Here is a 27,930-nt window from a genome sequence, read left to right as displayed (position 1 = left end):
GCCACCCTGCCAGGAGCTGGCCTGGAGGCGGGCCCCGGGGCTGAATTTGGGGTCGCTGCTCCCACTGCCCACGGTTCTTCCCCCAACCCTGGCCCAGCTCTGCTGGGGGGGCCTTTCTCTCATCTCTCTCCCTTTTGTTGTTGCTGAAAAATGCTGCTGTTTTTCTCATGGCTAAGTTATATATGCTCTTAAAAAGTAATGCCCGGCATGGAGGCTCACACCTTTAATCCCAACGCTTTAGGAGGTGGAGGCGGAAGGATCGCTTGAGCCCAGGAGTTCAAGACCAGCCTGGGTAACAAAGTGAGACCCCATCTCCATAAACAAACAAATAGTAAGAACTTGATAAAGGTCTGAGAAAGAAATTAGAGATCACTGTGAATCCTTTCCATGCCGACATTTTGGCACATTTTCCCCAGGCTGCGTGAGGCCCAGGCTGAATGTGCACGTTGGCATCTTGTTTTCTGTATTAACATCATTTCAGAAGCATTTTCTGAGATGAGTACAAACTGAAAACATTCTTCTGAACACCTGCGTGGAGCCCTCTTTTCACATATGACCCTGTGATGGGCTGGCTGGGCTTTGGATAAAAAAAAGAAAAAAAGGAAAAAGTGATCAGAGGTGATCCAGTAGCGCGATGCTCCTCCCATCTGAGGCAAAGGAAGAAGAAATAATTTAAAAATGTTCCCAGAGCAAAAACAGCTGTTTTCTAAAGAATGACCCTACAATTGGTTCAAGTTGAAGAGCCTCCCTGAGGAATAACAGCTTCGTCACCCATCTAGTTCAGGGGTTGTTTCTATAGTAACCTGTGACATGGTCCCCTTCCCAAAACACAAAACAAAACAAAAAACAGAAACAAAGACAATGAATCCCTGAGAACAGTGAGAAAGAAAAAGCTCTTGCTTTCTTTGGCCTACGGAAGGGTGTGGCTGTTGAGCTGAGCCTTGGAGTTCCTGGGTTTGCCAGTTTCCCCGTCTGGCAGTGCTGGGGGTTTTGAGCCAGCGACCTCAAAGAAAGGCCATGCCAGGGAGGCCAGTGTGCGTGCAGGTATTGATGTTGGCTTTCCACGGGTGCAGTGAGCTGCATAATGGTTTGGGGTGAGGATTTAAACGTTTTGAGACAGGAATAGCCTGCCTCTATTTTAAAGATCAGCTGCTGCCATTTCAAAGATACGTCCTGTTACTTTGCCAAGGGGCCTCATTCCATGTTGCTGGGAATCAGCAGCGGTGTTGCTCTGATGTGGCCGGTGGCCGTCCCAAGCCCCCACGCCTCCCTGACCTCTCACTGCCCAGCACTCCCCGCTCCAGGGGCGCTCACACCAGCCATGACTTCCCCTCCCGATGCTCACATCCCCCGCCTGTCCGCTGTGCCCTGTCCACAGTGCCCTGTCCACAGCACAGCTAGCTCAACACATGTGGCATCCATGCCGGGCACCGTGCTTTGCCTCCCGCTGCTGAGTCCACCTGGCCCTACATGCCTACATGGCTGGAGTCCAGGCATGGGGCAGTCTTCTGGGATGGTGTCAAGGATTGGGCGCTTCCTGCCTCTCTCCTCGAGGACCCCAGCGCTGCCTCATCCCAACTGGGTCCCCTGCTGCGGTTCTCAGATGCCCTCTGTGTGTTTCTTCTCTGGGCTCCCTGGCCCATTCCAGAGCAATCACAGACCAGAGGGACGGCACCCCATTAGATCAATCAGACAAGCCCTGGAGTGGGGAGCACAGTCACCATCCATGAGGGTGCCGGTGTGTTGGGGGGATGCAGGGAGGGGAATGGATGCCGCGTCAGCCACCAACAGCCCTGACGGGCCCCTGACTTCCTGCACTAACATTGTCCCTGTGCTCACATCTGCCCAGTACCACTGGGGCCATTCTCACCTACGGCTCTACCAGATGCCCAGGAAATGCCCCCAAAAGGGCATGATGCTCACAAGGCAAAGGCCACCTGCCCTGAAGGACGCGGGGGCCACAGGGTAATGGAAAGCAAAGGGATGGGGGAATTATCCCCAAATCAGTTACACACCTGATGGCAGCCCTGTCAAAATCCCTAGGGAGGTTTTTTGTTTTGTTTTGTTTTTGGAGGGGGATGACTTTGTAGAGAAACTGCATTTTTTCTTAAAAATGTAAAATGATCTGCAACGCAAATATACCATGTTCTGTTTAGGGCAAGTAGCCTCTTCTGATTTTGAGTCTATGAATAATCAGAAGCACTGAAAATTCAAAAGCAGGAGTTAAAGTCCTCAATAGCGCTTGGGTGTGCGGTGGGGTCCGTGACGGACGCTGAAACCGTGGGCTCCAAAGGCCAGCACAGGAGGGAAGGAGAGGGCCTCAGAGGAGGGGGCAGGTCGGACCCGGCCAACCCCGGCGTGGCACCCTCAGCCCTTCTCAGCTCCCGGTGCCTCTTTGCCTCTTAACATTGCTGGCAGGCGTGAGCCTGGGGTCGTGCTAGCCTCCAAGTGAGCGCGGCCCCTTACTCACCATTTCCAGTGCCACCTTCCTCTCCCAAGAAAGGGGCATGAGGGTAACAGCTCCCTCGTGGGAGTGCAAGGCTGGTACGGGCTTTAGCCACATCTCTGAGTCCTTTCACCAAAAAGGACTCACTGAACCAAAGAGCTGCACAGAACATTAGCATCCACCCCCACCCCAGAGGGGGCTTCCTAGTGCTCACCTGGGGGAGGGTGTGTGTGCAGGTAGGAGGACGGAGATCGTGGCCTCCCTCCACGTGGCTCGTGGTATGAAGACCTCACCTCAGACATCTCCTGCCTGCCAGGTGGCAGCTGCCTGAGTGGCGGGTGGTGGCTGGAACCAGGAGACCCGGTTCTGCCTGGCTGGGCCTCAGTTTCCCAGGAGGTGACCTGGACAGGGTCATGCTGCCCCCTCTCTGTGGCACCTGGCTTGGGACTCTCTCCCTCCCTCCCCGCTGCTCTTCCTTCTCCTTACTCCTGGGGTCTTCCAGGAAAGTGCCGATCCCGGAGTAAGATTTGGGGGGCAGTTCCTGCGCTGGCCTCAAGCCCCCTGCGCACTCCTTCCCCAGCGGCAGAGTGAGGGCATCCGGTCCTCCAGGAGAAGAGCTGGGCTAGGAGCTTAGTGTGTTCCCTGTGTCACGGGGCCTCTTCCACCCCCTGACTCATGGACCCCATGCTGGCCACGCTGCGGAGGCCTGCCAGGCTTCCAGGTGCCAGCGACTCCCCTCTAGGGACCAGCCTTCTGGAAGGGGGGTGTTGAGCCCATGAGGAGCTCCATGAGTGGGGAAGCAAGTGGGGACGGCCATGCCCACAGCATTACCTTGGCAGCTGATGGGCAGGAGGACAGGTCCAGGCGGCCTCCAGGCACGTTCTTGTTTGTGTGACATTCACCGTGACCGGTGCATGCTGTGGCACACAGGGTCCTGTGTTCAGATAAGCCAGGGCCTCAGAGGAACTCAGGCGGAGGAAAGAGCCTGAACACAAACACAGTGCGACCTTTCCCAGGAAGAGCCCCTCCACGAATGCGCCCTGGGCCCCCCTGCCGCGCCCTGGGCCTCCATGGCCAAGTGCCCATCACTTCCACAACCCGCGACTCTGCTCAGCCCAACTGAGCCTCAAGAGCCTCTGCTGAGCTCAGCCTAGAAGGACGAAGGAGCCTGGGTGGCCAGAGAGGGCCGAGGCCTGTCAGGATGACTGGGCTCCTTCAGAACAGGCACCCATGTGTGACGGGGACGTGCAGGGACCACTGCGGCTGCCCTGGCCCAAGACGCCCCGGAGGCCAGGTGGGCAGGGCCCCTTCCTCCTCCAGAAGGTGGGACTGGGCTGGGTTTTGAAGGATGGCAGAGCCCTGGTGGACTCAGGGCACGGACAGGGAAGGCCACACAGGCCTAAAACACACAGACTCAGGTGGGCGGGAACTTCAAGGTCAAATCCCGGAGCCCTGGGTTGGGGACTCAGGAAACTGGATGCTCAGTGGGGAGCCGAGTTTGGAGCCTCGGCCTTGGGGCGGGGGCCGTGCCCAGCAGAGGGGCTGCTGCCCGCCACGGCTGGCCTTGCCCTTGGCATTGGCCCCGGGGAAGTGCAGCGTGCAGGAGAGACGCCACAAGGCCCTTGGGTGTTCTTCCTGAAGCTTCCTTCGGTCACAGGCGGGTGACACATCTGTGTCACTGCATCCACGCAAGACGCTCTGTTAGAAAAAAGACAGGAAGGAAACTGTTCCAACTCACGAGTGAGTCACTGCGGAGGTGGGATTGGAGTGATTTTCTCCCCTCTTCCAGCTTTCTGAGATTTATAACACGTGCGCGTCCTTTAAACTTGTGTCAGGAAGCGACCTCACTAGGGCATTGTGTCTGGGCAGGAAGAATCTCAGGATTCCCTGCTTTACTTGTTTGAGTGCCAGCCTCCAGGAGACGGGACAAGGGGCTGCTCATCCTCCGTGACCAGGCAGCCGCTCTGCCTTTGTCTCATGTGTGGTCAACGGGGTGGCTGAAAGGCTCACGTGTTCCTCTAGCCCGGGGGACCCGAGAAAACTGACCGTCACTGTGTCTCTGTAGTCTAGTCGGTGGCCCGGAAGTGGACAGAGGCCCTGCAGGCCACCGAGGATGACGGAACCCCGGGGACAGAGAAGGAGCCACAGTGCGGTGAGTCCAGGCCCTGCCCACAGCCCCACCCTCGGGACACCCCAACCCCTGCACCCTCTGTGCTTGTCTTGGGGCATTTGCTTTTCAACTCCACGGAAAATATTGTGACAGTGACATGGGAGCAGCAAGAACCCAAATAAAAGAATGTGTAATTCACACTGCCTCCCTTTCTCATGAGTTGCGGGTACCAGCACATCCGGGCACTTTCTCCATGGTCCGCTGTCCTAATCTTGACTATTTCAGTGCCCAGAGAACAAGCTGAGAATAAAAACACCCATCACCCATGCCCAGCATTAGGAAATCTCATTGGTGGTGAGAATGATGGTTTCCAGCTTCATCCACGTCCCTACAAAGGACATGAACTCATCATTTTTTATGGCTGCATAGTATTCCATGGTGTATATGTGCCACATTTTCTTAATCCAGTCTATCGTTGATGGACATTTGGGTTGGTTCCCAGTCTTTGCTATTGTGAATAGTGCCACAATAAACATACATGTGCATGTGTCTTTATAGCAGCATGATTTATAATCCTTTGGGTATATACCCAGTAATGGGATTGCTGGATCAAATGGTATTTCTAGTTCAGCAAACTATTGCAAGGACAAAAAACCAAACACCGCATGTTCTCACTCATAGGTGGGAACTGAACAATGAGAACACTTGGACACAGGAAGGGGAACATCACACATTGGGGCCTGTCATGGGGTGTGGGGAGGGGGGAGGGATAGTATTAGGAGATATACCTAATGTAAATGAGGAGTTAATGGGTGCAGCACACCAACATGCACATGTATACATATGTAACAAACCTGCACGTTGTGCACATGTACCCTAGAACTTAAAGTATAATAAAAAAAAATAAAAATTTTAAAAAAGAAAATCTCATTGGTATATATTCAGATTATTTTAAAAGGAAATTAAACTCACAGATATAGCGAGGAGTAGATGGATTTTGTGGGGCTTAAAATATATGTAAAATTTAGGGGTTACTTTAAGTAGTAATAGACATTATGAATCCAAATTAGATATGAAAATAAATATTTATTTGAAGTGATAAAAAATCACAAGGCTCACGCATGAAAAAGCTGATAGGTGCACTAAACATCATCAAATGGAAGAAAAAAACAAAATTTGATTAGTTACTCCCAGGCCTACCTCTATCAAACTGATTATTTCTATATCTCTTGGCTGCTACCCCTTGATTATTGCTTCCTATGAAAATAATTTTTCATGAAGAGAATGGAAAGATAACTCAGCCTTCCCTCTGACGTGGGGTTCAGGTTCGTTTCTCATCAGCGGTTGGGGGCTGAGTGACACACGCGGCCGCCATCATGATGTGCGTTGGTGATGCTGCCACGGGTGTCACCCTGTAAGCAGCAGCTCTGATCAGTTCTCCTTTGCGAGGTGACCATCAAAGGATCGCAGAGCTGGCCGGGCATTCGTGCGTGTTCATGACCGAGAACTTTTCACACAGAGAGAGAGGACTTCTGTCCTGATGAAGGAGAGCACAGCTGGCCGGGGCATTTGTGCGTGTTCACAACCGAGAACTTTTCACACAGAGAGGACATCTGTCCTGATAGATGTCGGTGAGCACTGATCCCAGCTTATAGGTGTGCATATCCGGGGCTGACGGACATCGGTGAGAACTGATCCCAGCTTACAGGCATGCACATCGGGGACTGATCGACATTGATAAGGACTGATCCCAGTTTACAGGCGTTCCCAGTCAGGGGCTGACAGACATCAGTGAGAATTGATCCCAGCTTACAGGCGTGCACACTGGGGGCTGACAGACATTGATAAAGACTGATCCCAGCTCACAGGTGCGCAGATTGGGACTGATGAATGTTGATGAGGACTGATCCCAGCTCACAGGCATGCACACTGACAGACTTCTGTCTTGATAGACGTCGGGGGCTGACAGACTTCTGTCTTGATAGACGTCGGTGAGGACTGAATCCCCACTTACAGGTGTGCACATCGGGGGCTGATGAACATCCCTGAGGACTGATCCCAGCTTACAGGCGTGCACACTAGGGGCTCGGAAGAGCTCACCATGACTTGCTTCCGGCTTCCCCCAAGGACAAAACTTGCCTCTCCTTCCAGACTCACCGACTTCCCTTCATGTCCTGCTGTGATGTGCAGTCCAGCATCCTTGGGTCATGACACCAGGTGCACTGGCACAGGGAATGGTGGGAATACTCCTGAAAACGAAGACTACCCCGGAAGGCAGGAGCTTCTAAGCTAGAGTGACTGTCAGCTTCAACAGGCCTTGCTGCACCTGAACCAACCCGGGGCCCCCCAGTGCTGTGGAAAGAGAAAGCTGTGACAGATTTCACAAACTCATGCCCAGGGGAGCTCCCCGCTTGCTCATGGCAAGGACCACACAGGGGCATCTTAGGGTCCGTGGGAGGCAGCGGAACTGCGGAGTCCCAGGGCACACTGTCTCTCCAGCTTCACCAGCTGGGCCATTGCTCTCCAACGCCAGCGCCCACAGGTGCTTCCTGATGCACCTCATCCTACCCACATTACTGTCAGAGTGAGGAATGCACTCAGCCTTGGGCCCTGAGATTGTCCTCTCCTTACTCAGCCTCTCTTTCCGTCCTTGCGGTGTCCGGGTCGCCTCTTCCCCCAACTGCCTTTTCCCATCCTCTGCCTGCTCCTCCCTCCAGTTGTCCGTCTTTGTCTACATCATTGGCAGGAGTTCCTTGTGCACTCTGCATGCTGAAACCGTGCAGCTGGACACATGGCAGGGCTTTCTCTCCCGTCTGGCTTGCCTCCTGCCTCTGTTAAAGACATGACTCTTCAGCAGCTTTTGAACTTGCCTCTAGGTCACAAAGGGATTGTCCCATCATTTCTACCATAGGTTTTTAAAGTTTTGCTTTTCATTTGAATCCTTTTAATCTGTCCGGAATACGTCCTAAACGGATACGTCCTTTTCATACGGATAAAAGCTTCATTTATTAAATATTTTCCCCTCCAGTGTTTTTGCTATGCCCTTATTTTCCGATTCAATTTCTGGTCTGTTTCTGGACTCTCTCCTGTTCTGGTGATCCATCCGTGCAGCCTCGTGACAACACCGCAGGCTTAATGACAGTGGCAAAGGACGCCCAGCCCCGCCAGCCGTGTGCCCCCGCTCCACTTCCCTGAGTCACGTGAGCTTCTCTTTGGCCTCCATCTGTAGTGTCTGTCACCTCGCCTTTCCTAATGGCGTTGAATTGCTGCTTTTCTCATTATTTTCTTCATCAGTCTTGCCAGAGGTCTACCCATTTTATTGCATTTTCCTCTAAGAGCCAGTTTTGCATTTGTAGGTGCAGTTTTTCTTTATTTTCTGGTCCACGGATTTCTCTTTATTATTTCTGTCTTCTAATTTCTTTAGGTTATATGTTATTGTTTTTTAATTGAATGCCTAACTTACTTTTTTTTACTGTATAATAGATGCATTTAAGGCTGTAGACTTGAAGTTTATATTTCTCTTTATGTAACACTCTGTTCATTGTTGATTCTAGTTTATTGCCTTATAGCTAAAAAGGGCAGGCTCTGCTGTGTTGATTCTGTGAAATTCCCCACATTGCGCGGTATGTGGCCTATTTTTAAAACTATTCTCTGTGTACCTAATAAGAATGAAGTATTAATTACAATTAACAATTAAGGATTCTTCATTGTAACAACTGTAACAATATAATTGTTTGGCTGTTGGAGCAGTGTCTTTGTATACTTTACAATTTTGGTTCCAAATCTTCGACATTGGTGTGAACTTTTAAAATCTTTGCCCTCTGTTTCTAATGGAGAAGTACTGGTGTTTCCTGTTCCAACTGTGGATTTGACCCCTTTGTTCTTCAGTCTGTTTTGGCTTCTTGCATTTCGATGCAGTATGCCTTCAAATTCATGAACATTCATCTTCTTGTGATTGTGCTTTTAATTGTTTTCATGTTGGCCCCCTTTTCATCTATATTGATGAAAAATAAGTCATGCTTGCGTCTAACAGGCTTCTTTATTTATTTATTTATTTTATTTTTTTAAAATACATTTTTTTAAAAATTTATTTTTTATTTATTTTATTTTATTTTATTTTTATTATTTTATATTTATTTATTTTATATTTATTATTTATTTTATTTTATTTTATTTTATTTATTTATTTTTAAAATTTATTTAAAAAATATTTTTTAAATAAATTTTTAAAATAAGTCATGCTTGTGTCTAACAGGCTTCTTTATTTATTTATTATTTATTATTTTTTAAAAATAAATTTAAAAAAATTTTTTTAAAATAAATTTTTATTTTTTTTTAAATAAAAATCTGTCACTGCAATGATGCGATCTCGGATCACTGCAACTTCTGCCTCCTGGGTTCAAGAGATTCTCCTGCCTCAGCCTCCCAAGTAGCTGGGATTACAGGCACGTGCCACCACGCCTGGCTAATTTTTGTATTTTTAGTTGAGACAGGGTTCTGCCATGTTGGCCAGGCTGGTCTTGAACCCCTGACCTCAGGTGATCTGCCTGCCTTGGCCTCCCAAAGTGTGGGGATTGCGGGTATGAGCCACCGCTGCACCTGGCCCTTTATTTGTTTTGAAAATGTATTATCCCTGCCCACCCCTTTCCACTTCCCTCTCGCCATGGATCACTATTCTCCTGTGCTTAAAGTGTGTCTTTTTGTTCGTATGAACCCATGCATGTAGGCACAAGTGTGTTTTGTGTGAATTTTTGTTCGTATGAACCCATGCATGTGGGCACAAGTGTGTTTTGTGTGCATTTAGCACTCTTTAAATATCCGCTAAAACAGAACCTTCCTCCAGCATCAAAGTCTGCACGATTTGTGTTTGTACAGCCAGCAGGTAGTTTTCTTTGCTGACGTTTATCCCCCACCCCTGGTCTGCTACAGACTTGCTAAAATTCTCCGTTTGAAACTTCCTTTGATGGAGGCCAGTGAGTGGTAGACGCTCTCAGTTGTTTTTTAACGTCTGAGATGTCTTTATTTTGCCTTCAATATTTTATGAAAGTTGCGCTGAGAATAACATTCAAAGGTAAATATTATTTTCCCCTGGGTCTGTTAAAGACATTACTCCATTGTCTCCGGGAGGTAGCACTGCTGTTGAAAAGTCTGCTGTCAGCTGACATCTGCGTTTTTGGTAGGTACTGTGGCTCTTCTTTCTGGTTGTTTTGACTTTTTTCTCCTCTCCTGGATGATCTGCACTTCACTGTAATATTCTAGAAGTGGATTTCTCTTGGTTTGTAATTTAGGTCTGGGATCTCATGTCTTTTCAATTCTGGAGAATTCTGAGCTATTCTGTTGCTTTGCTGCCATTTTAAAAATGTTTTTCTTTGGGAACTCCTATTCCATTTATATTAGAGTCTCTCGATCTATTCTTCATGTGTGTTAACTTTGTGTGTGTGTGTGTGCATATGTGTGTATGTGTGTGTATGTGTGTATGCTTGTATGTGTGCATTTGTGTATGTATGCGTGTGTGTGTGTGCATGTGTGTGTGCGTGTGTGTGTATGTGTGTGTGTGTTGTGTTTTCAGAGCCGCTGCACTCTGGTTGGTTTCCTTCACTCATTTTATTACTAGCTCCAGGCTGGAGAGTGAATCTACCTGTAACACCTCAATTTCTCTTTCTAATTTTTCTGTCTTCATTGATTTTGTTAGTACTATCTTCCATGACACTAAGTCTCTTTTCTACTACGTCAAGTCTGGAATTTAACCTGTCTATTGAGTTTTTTATTCACTTTATTATTCATCTTCAAGATTTGTAATTATTTCTATTTCATCTCTCCTTGTTTCTTATATTCTGGCCAGTTCTAATTTTATACTTTATATATTTTTAAATCACTAGGCATCTTGATCATACTCCTGCAGTTTTATAGTGTATATCAGACTTTCCTTAGCTGGTGTAAATTCCTGTACCAATTGCTCATTTTTAGCCTGCCTTTCTTGGTGTGGTGTTTCCTTGGGTAATTTGGAACCTGGCCTTGCTCATTTCAAGGTGAGGATATTGTGTCTCTGCATTTCTGCCTTTCTCCTCCATCTTGTTGTCACTGTTCTCTGTCTAGCAGTGTTTCGTAGCCTCTGCCCCGGGTCCCAGGCTTCTGTTCTGCAGTGATGCAGAGCATGTCACAGATAAAGTCATCCTTTCCGAGGACGGCTTGTCTCAGCTTCTGCTCTCGAGGCTGTGTCGATGTCCTCCTGCCTTCCTATGCCCACAGTGCTCCACTAAGTTATACGAAGTTACAGCCCTGGGATGTGTCAGGGAGGGTTTCTCAGCCTCCTTTCTGGAGTCAGGGAAGCCCCTCCCATCACTCCCAGGAGCTGGACACAGGCCCTCTCTGCCTGCCTTGGGACCTGGAGCTGACAGGCCCCTGCCTCTGCCCCATCACCAGCCTGCGGTTCTCGTCCATTCCTGGTTTTATGTGAGTGTGTGTGTGTTTGTGTGAGTGTGTGTGTGTTTGTGTGTGTGTGTGCATGTATAGATGTACACACATGCATACGCACACACACACCTGTCTTGGTCTTCTGTCTGTCTGACCTATTGCTGCTCTGTGTGTGGAGCAGAGAGGGTCCTTATTGCACGCCTTGCTCAGGAGTGTGGACACCCTCTTTAAATGCACATGGTATCGTGTTCACACAGGAGGGTCCCTTTTTTTCCGTGATGAATCTTAGGCCAAGTAACCTGCCCCGAGATTCAGGAAGCTCAGCCGAGCCCCAAGCCCACGGCCCTCGGACTCCAACCCAAACCCCCTTGGTGGTGTGCACGTCAGCGCGTGTGGGATGGCTGGAGGGCGCCTGTTACTGCCGCACACGTCCCCAGGTGGCCTGCACGCCCTTCACTCCCTTCAGTTTTCCTTCAGGTGAAATCTGCAAACCCACTCCTCTGGACCTAGTCCTGTCCAGGTGATCCTCTGGGATTAACAAGCTGTTATTCACCAGCCTCCAATAACAATGGCACGTTACCTGCTCCATTGCAGAACTCGCCATGGTTTACAACCAGGAAGGGATTGGTCAGTCACCTGTGCCACGTGCCTGGGGGATCCTGAGCCCAGAGGTATAAAGGGCGGCTGTGGGAGGACTGGCACAGCCTCTCCCAGCCCCAGCAAGCGACCTGTCAAGCAGCCGTGGACTCAGACCCCAGAGATGAAGCCCCTGCTCCTGGCTGTCAGCCTCGGCCTCATTGCTGTCCTACAGGCCCACCACCTCCTGGCCTCAGACAAGGAGATTCAGGATGTGAGGCTTGGATGGGGAGGGTGGGCTGGAGGGGGCCACAGAGCGAGGCTGAGACTGCTGGATGGAGACCCCATCCCTCCCCCATCCAAGGAGACCCTCATTTTCAGGTTGGGCATTAAAGCCCTGCCCTGAAGGATGGTGAGATGGGGCAGCAGGGGTCTGGTCTGGGGGGGCCAGGGTGCAGAAGGGCAGGGCTGGGAGGGTGGGGGTCTGGCTGATTTCACTTCTCTCCTGGGGGTGAGGGCTCCTGTGGTCCTGGCCAACTTGCGAGGGCTGGAGCCACCTTCGGGTGGACCTGGCGAGGGTGCTAGGTGTTTTCTGGGTGGATTAGATTGGGGAATGTTCCCCGTCTCCAGCCCTTGGGGTGCGGTAGAGTCTGGGGGCTGCAGGCCAGGGAAGGGGGAGGCTCTGGAGCTGTCGGCCTGAGCCTGATAGAGAGGAACTTTCTCTAGGTGTCAGGGACGTGGTATCTGAAGGCCATGACGGTGGACAGGGAGTTCCCTGAGATGAATCTGGAATCGGTGACACCCATGACCCTCACGACCCTGGAAGGGGGCAAACTGGAAGCCAAGGTCACCATGCCGTGAGTGTCTGCCAGCCGCTGGGCAGCCTGCAACCTGGTCTAGGGCCTTCCCTTTCCCCACCCAGGAGAGCTCTGGTGCTGGGGAGGTGGGCAGACCTACTGGGAGGCCTCTCTCAGCCCCGCCTGCTCAGGCAATGCTTGAGGGCAAACTGTGCCAGTGAGGTGCCTCGGCTGGAGGGGGCCTGAGGGAGTAGAGGCCCCTGTGGGCTATCAGGGGCAGTGCTGGGCACCGCCCACCACCTCCTCCGACTAGGAAATGTCTGGTGCTGTGCAGGCCCCTTTGGGAAAAGGTGTTTACCCCCCATCAGAGTCAGAGCCAGCAGGCAGGGCTTGCAGACTCTGGACTTGTAGTCCTGGCAGTAAATTTCTGCTTTGGAGAAGTGCAGGGATGGGGCTTGCAGAATGACCAAGAGGGGACATAGGACACCATGGAGAAGACCCCCTTGAAGTCCCTGTGTAGCGCTCACCTGTGCGGCTCCCACCTGTGTGATTTCACCCACGTGGCTCACGTCTGTGCCTTCCCACCTGTGTGAGTTCACCCGCATGGCTCACGTCTGTGCCTTCCCACCCGTGTGAGTTCACCCGCGTGGCTCACGTCTGTGCCTTCCCACCCGTGTGAGTTCACCCGCGTGGCTCACGTCTGTGACTTCCCACCCGTGTGAGTTCACCCGCGTGGCTCACGTCTGTGACTTCCCACCCGTGTGAGTTCACCCGCGTGGCTCACGTCTGTGACTTCCCACCCGTGTGAGTTCCACCCGCGTGGCTCACGTCTGTGACTTCCCACCCGTGTGAGTTCCACCCGCGTGGCTCACGTCTGTGACTTCCCACCCGTGTGAGTTCCACCCGCGTGGCTCACGTCTGTGACTTCCCACCCGTGTGAGTTCCACCCGCGTGGCTCACGTCTGTGACTTCCCACCCGTGTGAGTTCCACCCGCGTGGCTCACGTCTGTGACTTCCCACCCGTGTGAGTTCCACCCGCGTGGCTCACGTCTGTGACTTCCCACCCGTGTGAGTTCCACCCGCGTGGCTCACGTCTGTGACTTCCCACCCGTGTGAGTTCACCCGCGTGGCTCACGTCTGTGACTTCCCACCCGTGTGAGTTCCACCCGCGTGGCTCACGTCTGTGACTTCCCACCCGTGTGAGTTCCACCCGCGTGGCTCACGTCTGTGACTTCCCACCCGTGTGAGTTCACCCGCGTGGCTCACGTCTGTGACTTCCCACCCGTGTGAGTTCCACCCGCGTGGCTCACGTCTGTGACTTCCCACCCGTGTGAGTTCACCCGCGTGGCTCACGTCTGTGACTTCCCACCTGTGTGAGTTCCACCCGCGTGGCTCACGTCTGTGACTTCCCACCTGTGTGAGTTCACCCGCGTGGCTCACGTCTGTGACTTCCCACCTGTGTGAGTTCACCCGCGTGGCTCACGTCTGTGACTTCCCACCTGTGTGAGTTCACCCGCGTGGCTCACGTCTGTGACTTCCCACCTGTGTGAGTTCACCCGCGTGGCTCACGTCTTGACTTTTCACCTGTGTGATTTCACCCGCGTGGCTCCCTCCTGAGTGGCATGCAGTGCCTGTGCTCCGGTCCTGGGGGCTGAATCTTAGGAAGTCACTGACCCTGTCAATGACCCTGATTTTTTTTTTTTTTCCCCAAAAGCCCCTCACTGAACCTTTCCCTCTCTGGGCCAGATGATGATGGATATGGGGCTTGCCCCTGAATGTCTCCAAAAGGAAAAATGCAGCTGGCGGGATGAGGCTCAGGCCCATGCCACAGACACTGCCTGCAAACCAGGCAGCCCGGGTGCCTCTGGCAGGAAATGTGTTGGGGGCAGGGGGGTTGGGAAGGCAGCCACCAGGAGGAGCGGTGCAGAGCTTCTGGCCACCTTGGGAGATCCCGGGAACTGCCACGTGTGACCCGGAGGGGCCGCTGGTGCCTGGGTCTGAGATGCAGAGAAGCACCTTCCTCCATGGGCCTGTGGCAGACTCAGGGCCACCTTTGTAGGGCATTGCAGCGTGGCTGCTCCAGGGCCGGGGGAGGCACAGGCCAGGGCCGCTTTGCCAGGCGGCTTCTGTTTTCCAGGATAAGTGGCCGGTGCCAGGAGGTGAAGGTCGTCCTGGAGAAAACTGGCGAGCTGGGAAATACACAGCCAGTGAGTCCCGGAGCCTGAGCCAGAGCCTGAACTCAAACACACGCTGGATGTGGGGGGGCAGCCAGTGCCTTTTTGGGGTGGCCTTTTGGCCTGCTGCCCCGACTCCACTAAAAGCCCACTCTCCTCTCCCACTGGTCAATTTGCATTAGAAATGTGAACACCTGACCCCAAACACCAGGTGTGACGGGTTTGTCCCTGGGCGGACCCTCTGGGCTTTCCCTGTAGCCCTGGCTGTGGCTCTGGCAGGGCCAGGAGCAGAGTCGTATTTGGCTGCGGGGGACTGCACCCCAACTCCCACCTCCGCAGACTTCATACCCAGAGGAACCCCCCGTGACTCACTGGTTTGGGATGTGGCCGCCTCTCAGGTGCATCAGGTTCCTGGGAAGTGGGGGTCCCATGGCCTGGGGCTCAGGCCCGGTGGGGCACCTGGGTCAGGGAGCTCTGGGAGGCTGGGAGGGTGCAGGAGCTGCGGGGCTTGCTGGGCCTGGCAACGCACGCTGTCCTGGGATCCTCTCTGAAGGCCCCAGTGGCTAATTCAGGACTGTGCTGCTGTCTTTCTGCAGACGGGGGCAAGCACGTGGCATACATCATCAGGTCACACGTGAAGGACCACTACATCTTTTACTGTGAGGGAGAGCTGCACGGGAAGCCGGTCCGAGGGGTGAAGCTCTTGGGTGGGTCCCGCACCCCCACTCTGCAACCCATGCCTCCACCCGTCCTCCCTCCTCCCTTGGCCTCTGCACCCTCTTCCCCGTGGGAGAAGCCACTGGGACCCAGGAACCCACTGCAGTTTCTTTAGCATGAGTTTTCCTGATAAAGGCCCCAGTTCCCACCCTGGAGTTCAGGATTTGGGATGCCCCGGCCTCGGTCTCTGCAGCAGAGGCAGGAAGGAGCCACGGCTGTCAGCACAGGGGCTCAAAGGTCACACGTGTCCCAGAGTGGGCCAGGCCCTCCCCCGGGGCCGCTCCCTGCAGTGTCATCCTTGAGCGCGTTCCTGTGGGGTGTCCAGCCGGGGAGAGGAATGGGGATGTGAGCAGGAGTCTGCATGGAAAGAACGTTCCAGCTCCCGGGGTTGAATTCTGGACGCGGTGGCTCCCACAGACAGTGGCGCATCAGTGCCATCCCCGTCGGAGGACGAGGCCCGTGAAGGCTCCTGAGTTCTCCGTGGAGCCAGCGATGTGCGAATGACAGAGGAATGGGACAGGCAGTGCCCTGGTGCCCCCGAGGGGAGAGGCGCTTCCTCCAGGGCGGGCCTGTCCCGCCGTCCATCCTCACTCAGGGAGATGCTCGGGGATGGACGGAGAGCCCTTCCCGTTCTCCCAGTTCTGCTGCCGCGGGAGCCTTCTCAGCCGTGCACGGCACCCTGGTCCCACTTTGCCAACCTGAGGGCCTCTGGGTTCAAGTCCCCCCACGGTGGGTGAGGTCCCCTTCCCCAGCCCAGCTCAGGCCTCCAGACTGGGACGGGGTGCCGTCTGCCCAGTGCTGCCTCGAGCACCCACATCTCATCCTGGCACCCACAGGCAGAGACCCCGAGAACAACCTGGAAGCCTTGGAGGACTCTGAGATAGCTGCAGGAGCCCGCGGATTCAGCACGGAGAGCATCCTCATCCCCAGGCAGAGCGGTAGGACGCATGGCCCTGCAGAGCCCCCCATGTCCCCGCATGGGGACGTCAGCAGAGCCGCATTGCACAGGCGTGTAACTGCGCTGTGTCTAATTCTGGCTTTGTCCTTCCTGGGGTGGTGGAGCTGGTGGCTGATGAGGGGCCCCGGTCCTGACTTCATTCCTGGGGTCTCCTGACTCGCCTGTGCTTCCTTTTCCTGCAGAAACCTGCTCTCCATGGAGCGATTAGGGTGAGTGAACAACTTTAGAGGACATCTGAGAAAATCCAGCCCTGGGGCTCAGTGGCACTTCAAGAGGCCATGGGGTCTCTCCCACCCACCGCACTCCTACCTGGGTAGGAGACGCCCCACCTAAGCCAAGCAGGTGGGAGCTCTGCTCCTGAGCTGCCCACACTTGGGCATCAGCCTGCACTCTTGCCCTGGGCGTGACTCCTGGGAAGCTGAGAAGCCCACAGTGCTGAGCCCACCTTTGCTGGCTGCCGGCGGAGACGGTGTCTACCCTGCAGCCCCGTGGGCAGGAGCAGGCGGGAGATTCAGGTTCCTCCTCAGCACCCCTCACCCTTAGCCATCCTTGTGACTCTGCTTACCCAAGGAGCTGCTCAAAGATTCAGCAAAGTGGCAGGCGTGCCTGTGCTCGCTGTGTTAGATGGGCCCCTTGCTGGCTGCACGAGGGGACCAGAGTTTGGAGACTCACCCTAGGTCACCTGCCCAGGTGTGGGTAGAGCCAGAATCCCGGACAGCATCGCTGTCCTTCCCGTACCCTCCCCTTGGCCTGCAGTCGCCCCAATGCCTCTTCACTCAGCAGGGAGCTCTGTGGGCAGCCTGTGTGGGGGATCCCTGCTCCATCTACTCCAATCTGGAGGCTGGAGCCCGCACCTGCAGCCAGAGAGCTCAGTGTGTGACCCCCCCCCATCATAGCCCCTGAGAGCCCACACGTGCCCCCACACCCTAGTCCCTCAGAACCTGCATGTGCGCCCACCCCACAGCCCCCGAGAGCCTGGCCCAGCGTGTGCCCCCCACACCATAGCCCCTGAGAGCCAGCATGTGCCTCCACCCTACAGCCCCCTAGAGCCCACATGTGCCCCCCACACCATAGCCCCTGAGAGCTCACATGTGCCCCCACACTGCAGCACCTGAGAGCCCGCATGCACCCCCACACCATAGCCCCTGAGAGCTTACATGTGCCCCCACACTGCAGCACCTGAGAGCCCGCATGCACCCCCACGTCGCATCCCCCTCCCACCCTCTCTGTTGTGGCCTTACCCTCCCCCCCTTTCCAGGGCAGGGGACACCTTGGCTCCTCAGGAGCCCAAGGACAGCACCATCCAGCACCTCCGTCATTCACAGGGACATGGAAAAAGCTCCCCACCCCTGCAGAACCCTGCCGGCCGCACCCATTCCTACCACCCCCTGTCTTTCCCCCGTTCTGCACCCCCTCTCCTGGTTCTCCATAAAGAGCTTCAGCAGTTCCCATTGACTCCACCTGTCTGTGGGGTCCCTCGATGGGGGGCTGGTGCTGGCTGGGTGCCCCCTTGGGTGCAGGGAGGGGTGGGAAATGGGAGGAAGGACAGGGAACCAGCCTGGACCCAGTTCTCCGTTGTGGGTGCCGCAGGCCAATGGTGGGAGGGGCCTGGCAGGGGTGTGTGTGCTGGTGGCTCGGCCTGAAGGTCCCGGGGTGCTTCCTGCAGGTCAGCTACCCACTGAGCTCAGGCTTTGGCAGGGGGGGGGGGCGGCAGGGCTCTGCTCCTCGGTCCTGCACAAGTAAGACCGGAAGGCCTGGGACCAAGTGCAGCTGCCACCCAGAGTGGATTGGGCAGGGCCACCAGTGCCCTCAGCACTGATGCTGAGTCCGTGAGGCTGGACGTGGGGGGAGGGGACAGCAGCTCCAGGCAGGGTGTGGCTCGGGCTTGAGCTCCCTGGGGAAGCCAGTCCTGTCCCCCGGGGAACCACACCAGCACTGCCCCCAGAGCCTGGCTCCACGCTGTCCCTCTCTGTGCCTGGGTAGGTTTGGGACAGCAAGTTCCCAGCTTGGGGACAGCCACCAGAGGTCCCACCTGGCGCAGGCGCCTTTCCTGACGCTGGCGGTTTGTAGGATTTAAAGTTTCTTTTGATGGCGCAGCATTGCACAGTGATGCTGGGAGCGAGGAGAGGCAGACTCTTAGTGACTTGCTGCTCCGCAGGAGAGGGCGGCTGCCCAGCAGGGCCACACGGGGTGGCTTGCGCCCGGGACAGGACAGTAGCCTGCGGAGCTCAGGGGAGGGAGTGGAAAGGCTAGCAGGTGACCGGCTGCCTGTAGACAGCTAACATGAGTCATTTCTCTGCTCCAGGGCATAGGGGCTGTCCCTGGTTGTCTGGTACCTGGCCTTGGGGCAATGAGGGCTGGTGGGGAGTGGCCCTCCAGTGGGGCCGTCTGATTAGGGCAGGGCTGCTGTGTGGACCAATCAGCTGCTCAGGAAGGGGCCGGCCCCTAACGAGGGCCTCAGCGATGGGTCAAGACTGCATTTAAAAAAAAACTATAAAGACACATGCACACATATGTTTATTGCGGCACTACTCACAATAGCAAAGATTTGGAACCAACCCAAATGTCCAACAATGATAGACTGGATTAAGAAAATGTGGCACATATACACCATGGAATACTCTGCAGCCATAAAAAAGGATGAGTTCATGTCTTTTGCAGGGACATGGATGAAGCTGGAAACCATCATTCTCAGCAAACTATCGCAAGGACAGAAAATCAAACACCGCATGTTCTCACTCATAGGTGGGAATTGAACAATGAGAACACTTGGACACAGGGTGTGGAACATCACACACCAGGGCCTGTTGTGGCGTGGGGGGATGGGGGAGGGATAGCATTAGGAGCTATACCTAATGTAAATGACGAGTTAATGGGTGCAGCACACCAACATGGCACATGTATACATATGTAACAAACCTGCACGTTGTGCACATGTACCCTAGAACTTAAAGTATAATAAAACAAAACAAAACAAAAAACTCGATTCTGGCCAGGCATGGTGGCTCATGCCTGTGTTCCAGCACTTTGGGAGGCTGAGGTGAGAGAATCACTTGAAGCCAGGAGTTGGAGACCAGTCTGGGCAACATAGCGAGACCCCATCTCTACCAAAAAAAAAAAAAATTAGCCAGGCTTGCTGGTGCACACCTATAATCCCAGATACTCAGGAAGCTGAGGTGGGAGGATTGCTTGAGCCCAGGAGGTCGAGGCTGCAATGAGCTATGATCATGTCACTCCAGCCTGGGGGACAGAGCAAGACCCTGTATCAAAAAATACGATAAAAAATAAAAGAAACCCGATTCCACTTGGGCTCCACTTTCTGCATCTCAAGATGAATCTTGGTTCTTATGAGGTGTCTGAGGTTCTCACTCATAGCAGATGCCACCCAAGCCCAGCTCCATCTCCCATCTGCTGGGCTCCAGGGGTGACACGGCTGTAGAGGGTGTCACCTGCAGCAGGCAGATGTGACCATGCCGGCCAGCACGCCCATCTCAGGTGCGCGAGTCTCTGTACCAGTCTTCAGACGCCACACAGATGAGTGCAAAGAGCCCATACGAGCACCCGTAGCTCATAAAGTTCCGCGTGCTCCACACAACCTCCACGAGGAAGCCAGAACCCCCTCTCCCGCAGGGCCAGTGCCAGAGCCCAGGCCCAGGGACAGACTGGGCGACTGTGCAGAGAGGAGAGGATGATGGGGCAGCAGTGATAGAAGAAGACAGACACCCCACCTGCATGCACCCCAGAAGGGAGCACCCCTCGCTACGTGCAGCGATAATGAGAACTCTCATGTGGACCAGAGCGTGACTGCACGGGAGCTGGAAAGGGAGTTTGGAAGGCGCTGGACTATAATCAACCTCTTAGGGAGGCACAGGGTCTGGTGCGGACGGGCCATCTGCAGAGGAGGTGTCCCTGGAGGACTGGTGGGGAAGAAAGTGGGCTGTGAAGAAAGTGGTGAAGAAAGAGGACCGGAGAGCGCCTTGGAAGATGTTACGGAAGGTCAGAGGGCAACCCATCAGCCCTAACGGCTCTGTTCCTCTCAATTTCATCTCAATTCATGTGTCAGCTTTTTCATTATCCCTCTCTGCATTATTTTAAAAGTGTCTGCTCTAGGGGTGACAATGGCATCCTTATTCACAGTGGACTTGGAGCGAGCACTGCGTCATTTACTTAAAACATGAAGACCTTGTGATGGCACAGGTGCGTCCTCCCCGCTCTGCCTCATGTCACAGGCCTTGTGACAGCACAGGTGCGTCCTCCCCGCTCTGCCTCATGTCACAGGCCTTGTGCGCTCTACCTCATGTCACAGGCCTTGTGACCGCACAGGTGCGTCCTCCCCGCTCTGCCTCATGTCACAGACCTTGTGACAGCACAGGTGCTCTCCCTCATGTCATTGCTGACGCGCATCACATCTACATATGCTGGAGACGCCGCAACACAGCACTGCAGAGCTTGCTTGAAGCAGTCCCACATGTGATAAAGGAACGGAGAGGGTGTTTTCTCTTTACCCACAGACCTTCTGTGCTGAGTGCTCTTTGATCCTGAGTGTCCTGTTTCCATGCTGATCACGTCCCTCCAACCTGAAGAATGGCTTTTATGCATTCTTTTATACTTTTATACAAAAGTATATGTACTTTTGTATATATATATATATGTGTATATATACTTTTATGCAAAAGTAATTGCAGCTTTGGCCATTAAAAGTAATGAGAAAAAACACAATTACTTTTGCACCAACACAACCTAATAGCATTTTTTATACTGCTGGCTGCTGCCCACAGATTGTTTCCATTTTGTTTTATCCGCATGTGTTTCACTTTGCTTTTACTCTTGAAGGGTATTTTCAGCAGACACAGAATTCTCGGCCGGGCTGACACATGTAATTGCAGCACTTTGGAAGGCCAAGGAGGGTGGATCACTGAGCTCAGGAGTTAGAGACCAGCCAGGCCAACATGGTGAAACCCCATCTCTACTAAAAATACAAAAATTAGCCAGGTGTGGTGGCGTGTGCCTGTAATCTCAGCTACTTGGGAGGCTGAAGCAGGAGAATCACTTGAACCCGGGAGGCAGAGGCTGTAGTGAGCTGAGATTGTGCCAATGCACTCCAGCCTGGGTGACAGTGCGAGACGCTGTCTCAAAAAAAATAAATAAATAAAATAAATAATAATAATAATAATAATTCTCAACTGCAGTTCTCTTCCTTCCACACTTTACAGATGTGGTTTCCCTGTCTCTGGCCTGCATGGTTTCCGGTGAGATCTCAATGCTTAGTCAGCTCATTCTTCTACTGTATGTAATGTGTCTTTTTTCTCTGGTTGCTTGAAAATTCTGTCTTTAAATCTGGTTTTTGGTACTTTGACTTTGATGTACCTAATGTGTTTTCTTTCTGTTTATCCTGCATGGAGTTTTCTAAGCTTTCTGTATCTGTCATTTCATAAAACTTGGTAGATTTCTATCCATTATATCCTCAAATGATTCAGTGGTTCTTCTGCCCATGATTGTTCTCCACTCCTCTGGGACTCAATTACGTAGGTGTTAGCCCCTTGAATATTGTCTCTTAGTCTCTGAGGCTCTCTTTTTTTTTGAGACAGGGTCTTGCTCTGTTGCCCAGGCCAGAGTGCAGTGGCACAATCGTAGCTCACTACAGCCTCGAACTCCTGGGCTCGAGCTCTTTTCGTTTTCAATATTTGTTCTCTTTATGCATAGGGCTGGATTATTTCTATTAACACATCTTCATTTTGATGGAGGTGTCTCAAGTTTTCTCTTAGCTGTATCTGGTGAATTTTCATTCCATATGTTGTGATTTTTAGTTTTGGAATTTCCATTTGGTTGCTGTTTGCAGTTGCTGTTTCTCTGCTGAGAGCACCTGTCTTTTCGTTCATTCCAAGCACATTTATTTCCCCCACATGCTTCAGTATTGTGGTCGCTTGTTTGGCGTCCCAGTCAGCTGCCTCCATGTTGGCTCAGAGTCAGTCCTCTCTCTTGAGAACGGTCACATTTTCCTTTCTTCATGTGTATAATAATTTTGGATTGTATCCTAAACAGTTTGAATGATGTATAAATTCTGGGTTTTGTTATGTTCCTGTAAAGAGTGCTGGTTTTGGTTTTTGGTTTTTGGTTTTTTTTTTAGACAGAGTTTCGCTCTTGTCGCCCAGGCTGGAGTGCAGTGGCACGAACTTGGCTCACTGCAAGCTCCACCTCCCGAGTTCAAACGATTCTCCTGCCTCAGCCTCCCGAGTAGCTGGGATTACAGGCATCCACCACCAGGCCTGGCTAAATTTTGTATGTTTAGTAGAGACGGGGTTTTGCCATGTTGGCCAGGCTGGTCTCTGTGGGGGAAAGAAAGAAAGATCAGACTGTTATTGTGTCTATGTATAAAGAAGAAGACATAAGAAACTCCATTTTGTTCCGTACTAAGAAAAATTCTTCTGCCTTGAGATGCTGTTAATCTGTAACCCTAGCCCCAACCCTGTGCTCGAAGAAACATGTGCTGTGTTGACTCAAGGTTTGAGGGATTTAGGGCTGTGCAGGATGTGCTTTGTTAAAAAAGTGTTTGTAGGCAGTATGCTTGGTAAAAGTCATCGCCATTCTCTATTCTCGATTAACCAGGGACACAATGCACTGCTGAAGGCCACAGGAATCTCTGCCCAAGAAAGCCTGGGTATTGTCCAAGGTTTCTCCCCATTGAGACAGCCTGAGATATGGCCTCGTGGGAAGGGAAAGACCTGACCGTCCCCCAGCCCAACACCCGTAAAGGGTCTGTGCTGAGGAGGATTAGTAAAAGAGGAAGGCCTCACTGAGATAAGAGGAAGGCATCTGTCTCCTGCTCATCCCTGGGAATGGAATGTCTCAGTGTAAAACCCGATCGTATGCTCTATTTACTGAGATGGGAGAAAACCGCCTTATGGCTGGAGGTGAGACATGCTGGCAGCAATACTGCTTTTTACTGCACTGAGAGGTTTGTATAAAGTCAAACATAAATCTGGCCTACGTGCACATCAAGGCACAGCACCTTTCCTTAAACCTATTTATGACACAGAGATCTTTGCTCACATGTTTTCCTGCTGACCCTCTCCTCACCATTATCCTATAGTCCTGCCACATCCTCCTCACTGAGATAGTAGAGCTAGTGATCAATAAATACTGAGGGAACTCAGAGACCAGTGCTGGCGCGGGTCCTCCATATGCTGAGCGCCGGTCCCCTGGGCCCACTGTTCTTTCTCTATACTTTGTCTCTGTGTCTTGTTTTCTCAGTCTCTCGTCCTACTTGATGAGAAACACTTGCAGGTGTGGAGGGGCTGGCCCCCTTCAGGTCTCAAACTCCTGACCTCAGGTGATCCGCCTGCCTCGGCCTCCCAAAGTGCTGGGCCTCCCAAAGTGAGCCACCGCACCTGGCCTGGTTTTTGTTTTGAAGCAGGAAGTTATTTGACCTCCAGCTGTAAGCTCCGCCTCTTTTGTGGTGCACAGCAATTCAGTTCACATTTCAGTCAGTTCTTCTAGCCTTTGCTGGGGTGCTTCGTGTCTTTCCTGTGTGTTCATTTTTTAGGGGTTAGCCTGAGATTTGGACGGTTTCTGCATAGAACTTGGGGCTCTCTTCTTTCTTGAATTTCTCTCTTCACTTTCCAGCAGCTATCATTGCCTAGGACTCTGTCCTCTGGTTCTTCAAGCCAGCAAAATTGCAGGGTGTCTACCAGAGCTTGATCTGCTCCATGTGGTGCAGACAGGGACTGCCCTCCAGATAAAAGCAGTGAGAATGGGAAACTCATCCAGTGCCATCACCTTCTTCCAGGTGCTGACCAACCTGCAGCGTCTGTTTGCCCTGGGAGAGTGGTTTCTGCATTTTGTCCAGAGTTAATCATTGCTACTTGAGGGAGGCTTGGTCACACGGGAGCTCCTAGACCACAATGGGAAGTGGAACTCACCATTTAGCAAAATGCACTTCACAATCCCAATAGGAGAGGGCACGCTTGAGCTAAGAAATGGCCCAAGTCACCGATGTCTCCCACTCTGCAGGTAGAGCCACTTGTTACTACTGATGCAGGAAAATTTTATCCAGCTTATCTTGACTGGAAAAAGGTACCATCAGGTGTAGAGTCACTATAAAGAGAACACAGGAGGTGAGGGTCTCAGGTGGGGTCTCCCTCGGCCCTGTGTAGAGCACACTCAGATTGCTCTGCCCTCCAATCTGGCTGTGCTGGGTTGACGGCCACAACAGGGACATTACCAGCCTGCGATGCAATCTGCCTGGTGTGGGCTGGGCACGCTTTAGCATCCAGAGAAAACCTTCGAGCGAGGAGTCATGGGGCATGCGGCCGGGAGCTGCCTGTGTACACAAGGAGGATGCGTCTGGGAGGACACGGTTGGGGTCTCACATGACTGTCTGTCCTCCACCCCTCAAGCCACACAGATACAAGCAGCCCCATGGGATCGTCACTGAAGCTTCATCGGCCATTGCATTTCTGGGCTCCCTTCACCCTCTGGGTTGTTTGCCCAGTGGGGAAGCTGCACATTCATCTCCAAGGTGTCTGAGCCCTGGGTCAGAGCTCTCATCAGGCTCTGGTCATTGTAGTGGCTTTGTCATGGTCACCACTGGGCAGGAAGGCACCCGTGGGTGCTTCCCTGAATCTCCTGAATTTTAGACTCACTCCTCTCTGCTCATCCTAAGTAGCAGCCACTTCACCAGCTCACAATAATCAGGGTCAACTACCCCCCAATATACACAATCAGGGTCAATAATTACCCACCAATATACATACTCAGGGTCAATAATTACCCACCAATATACATACTCAGAGCCAATAATTACCCACCAATATACATAATCAGAGTCAACTACCCATAAATATACATAATCATGGTCAATTACCCATCAATATACGTAATCAGGGTCAACTACCGATCAATACACATAATCAGGGTCAATTACCCACCAATGTACATAATCAAGGTCAACTACACACCTATATACATAATCAGGGTCAATAATTACCCACCAATGTGCTTAATCAGGGTTAATAATTACCCACCAATGGACATAATCAGGGTCAATTACCTACCAATATACATAATCATGGTCAACTACCCACCAAAATACATAATCAGGATAAAATATCCACCAATATTCATAATCAGGGTCAATTACCCATCAATATACATAATCAGAGTCAATTACCCACCAATATACATAATCAGGGTCAATTACCCACCAATATACATAATCAGGGCCAATTACCCACCAATAGGCATAATCAGCGTCAATTACCCACTAATATACATGATTATGGTCAGCTATCCACCAATATACATAATCAGGGTCAATAATTACCCACAAATATACATAATCAGGGTCAATTACCCACCAATACGCCTAATCAGGGTCAATAATTACCCACCAATACACATAATCAGGGTCAACTCCCACCAATATACATAATCAGTATAAAATACCCACTAGTATACAGTAACTCTGTCCTTTACCTGCTCATCTGGGGGCATGAGAATCCCAGCATGGCCTGGTGGAGCCAACACAGCAGGTTTCCTGGAGCGCTCACTGTGCTTCCTGGTAGCAGAGCTTTCCCTCTTGGTAACCTAAAGCTCTAATCTTACATAACCTAAGGCTGCAGGGGTGGCAAGTTTATAGCTTTAAACGGTTCTAGTAGGAAAAATAAACGCTTAAGTCAATGGCCCAAGCCTCCACCTTAAGAAGAAATGGCCAAATTATGCCTAAAGAAAGTAGAAGAAAGGAAATAATAAACAGAAGAAATTGACAATGGGGGAAGCAGATGGGGTGGGCGAGTGTGTACCCCCACATTCTGAATCCTTTGCCATTGGGGTTCTATGCCAGCTATGGGTTTATTGCCCCTCAGTTTCAAATTTGCTCTCAATTATCCTGCGTGTGACTGGATCTGGACCCTGTCGACGTTTCTCCTTCATAGCTGGTGCACTGTTGGGCCCCGTGCACAGAGGGCACGGGGGTCGCTGGAGGAAGGGGCTTCCCTTTGGATTCAGAGGTCTTCTTCATTCTCTGTCGTGAGGGGCTTGGCTGGCAAGAGGGATGCCAGGTGGAGCTCGGCCCCAGTGAAGTCAGCAGTAGCCCCACGGGTGGCTTTCGGTGAGTTCTTGGGTACCCAAAGTCAGCGAACTTCTGTGCCATCCCCGGGGCCACAGACACACCGTCTCCAGGGAGGCCTGAGCACCTTCCAGGTTGTTCCTGCCCCGGTGCGCAGCCTCAGCCCTGGGGTAGAGCTGGCTCCCATTTCTGTTATTTCTGTGGTTTGAGAGTCCTCTTTACCCGTTGGTAGCCCCTCTCCTGTTACCAGTTGGGGATTCTTTACAGTAATTTGCTTTTCAAATGACTGCGTGACCTGTCTCTGACACCTTCTCTGTGGGAACCATGGCCTTTACTTTCTGAATTTGGGCGCTTTGACATCTGGGGCCTTGCTAACCCTGGGGGAAGTGCTTCTCCTGGAGTTGGCTAATTTCTAGAAATAGCAGATGACTTGTCTGTAAGTGTGCCTTCCATATGCAAACCAACCAGTCCAGAGCCCACACCCTCCCCAGGGCAGGGACCAGACAGCTAGGGACAGCCAGCCCCCACACCCCAGGGCCCGGGACATTATTGAAACCAGCCCGCCCTGAGCCTGTTTACCCTGCTTCCTCCGTTCCTTCCCGTGGGAAACGTGGGAACCGCAGTGCAGGCTCCGCCCGCACTCTCCTCCAGCTCCCGGTGCCTCCAGACAGGCCCTGGTGCTTCTGTGAGGCCCCGCCCCTCCTGCTTCTAGGGGCCTGAGTGTAATACGCCTCCGTCCCACAGTCATTCCTATGGCTGTGTCTCCCCCACCAGCCTAAAGCAAACCCTGGGAACCCTTCAAACACCTGCAGTGCAGAGTCCTTTCTCCATGTTATGTGGGGCCACTCTGGTGTCCCAGCCCCTGTGAATGAGGCCACGACGCCAGCTCAGCCAGACCTAGAAGCCATCGTGAGAGCTGCTCTCCCGCTCAAGCCGATGTGTGAAATACGGCATTTTGGATACATCATCACCAGTGAGCCAAGCTGGACGCTAGTTAAAGCGGTGAGGACAGGTTTTATTCAGCAACTTCTCAGAGCCCGGGACAGACTGGTTCCATGCCACTTTGTGCAGGGGTGAAAGGGCATTGTGAAGGGAGAGTGGGAGGGGGTGTGGGAGGGAGTGGGGGCTCCAGTGAAGAGTTACAGAGGGCTGGTCAGGGTCAGTGCAGTGGGGCCAGCTGTGTGGCAGTTACAGAAGGAGGACTGTGTGCCCCAACAGAGTCTCAAAGAAGGAGGCCCATTCTTCCCGAAGGTCACATTTCTAAGGAATGGCTCTCAGGTCCTTGAGAATGACACTTTTTTTTTTTTGAGTCTTGCTCTGTCATGCAGGCTGGAGCACAGTGGCACAATCTTGGCTTACTGCAACCTCTTCTGCTTCCCAGGTTCAAGCAATTCTCCTGCCTCAGCCTCCCGAGTAGCTGGGATTACAGGCACATGCCTCCATGCCCGGCTAATTTTGTACTTTTAGTAAAGACAGGGTTTCACCATGTTGGCCAGGCTGATCTTGAACTGCTAACCTCAATTGATCCATCCACCTATGCCTCCCAAAGTGCTGGGATGATGGATGTGAGCCACTGCACCCAACCTGAGAAAGACACTTCTGCATTGTAGGAGAAACACAGACTTCTCAAAGGGGCAGAGGAAGGAGTCACAAGTGTAAGCCCTTTTTAGCA

General features: G+C 52.4%; 1 protein-coding gene and 1 pseudogene across 1 annotated transcript in view; both read left to right on the top strand.

Moving 5' to 3' along the window:
• Positions 1-10,768: 10,768 nt before the first annotated feature.
• On the top strand, positions 10,769-17,623 carry LOC129043936 (lipocalin-1-like; annotated as a pseudogene).
• The window catches only part of OBP2B (odorant binding protein 2B), a 26,476-nt gene continuing 14,924 nt past the window's right edge, over positions 16,379-27,930 (top strand). The window contains exon 1 of the mRNA XM_054501310.1: positions 16,379-16,401. The gene's annotated coding sequence lies outside the window, so the exon portion shown is untranslated. The remainder of the gene's footprint in view (positions 16,402-27,930) is intronic.

This window comes from Pongo pygmaeus, chromosome 13 (assembly GCF_028885625.2).
Source record: "Pongo pygmaeus isolate AG05252 chromosome 13, NHGRI_mPonPyg2-v2.0_pri, whole genome shotgun sequence".
Lineage (NCBI taxonomy): Eukaryota > Metazoa > Chordata > Mammalia > Primates > Hominidae > Pongo > Pongo pygmaeus.
The sequence above is the reverse complement of the archived record's forward strand: the minus strand, read 5'-3'. Positions and strand labels throughout refer to the sequence as shown.